The sequence below is a fragment of the Penaeus monodon genome, chromosome 33 (assembly GCF_015228065.2).
Source record: "Penaeus monodon isolate SGIC_2016 chromosome 33, NSTDA_Pmon_1, whole genome shotgun sequence".
In the NCBI taxonomy this organism is placed as follows: domain Eukaryota; kingdom Metazoa; phylum Arthropoda; class Malacostraca; order Decapoda; family Penaeidae; genus Penaeus; species Penaeus monodon.
The window spans coordinates 10,087,882-10,088,088 of record NC_051418.1 but is presented as its reverse complement, the minus strand read 5'-3'; positions in this window follow the sequence as shown (position 1 = coordinate 10,088,088).

Here is a 207-nt window from a genome sequence, read left to right as displayed (position 1 = left end):
CCTTCCCTCAAATTTGGATACTTGGATCAGCCAAATCATAAAAAACAACACTTCAACAATCACAAAAATAGACTCAAAAAATACAAAAACAAACAAAAAAGACACAAAAACAAGTATTCACAATAACACCCGTAATCAAATGACCAATAATTCTTCAGAAAACCACCACCACCGACTTCCCTTTTCTTGCTATTTATAAACAAACCG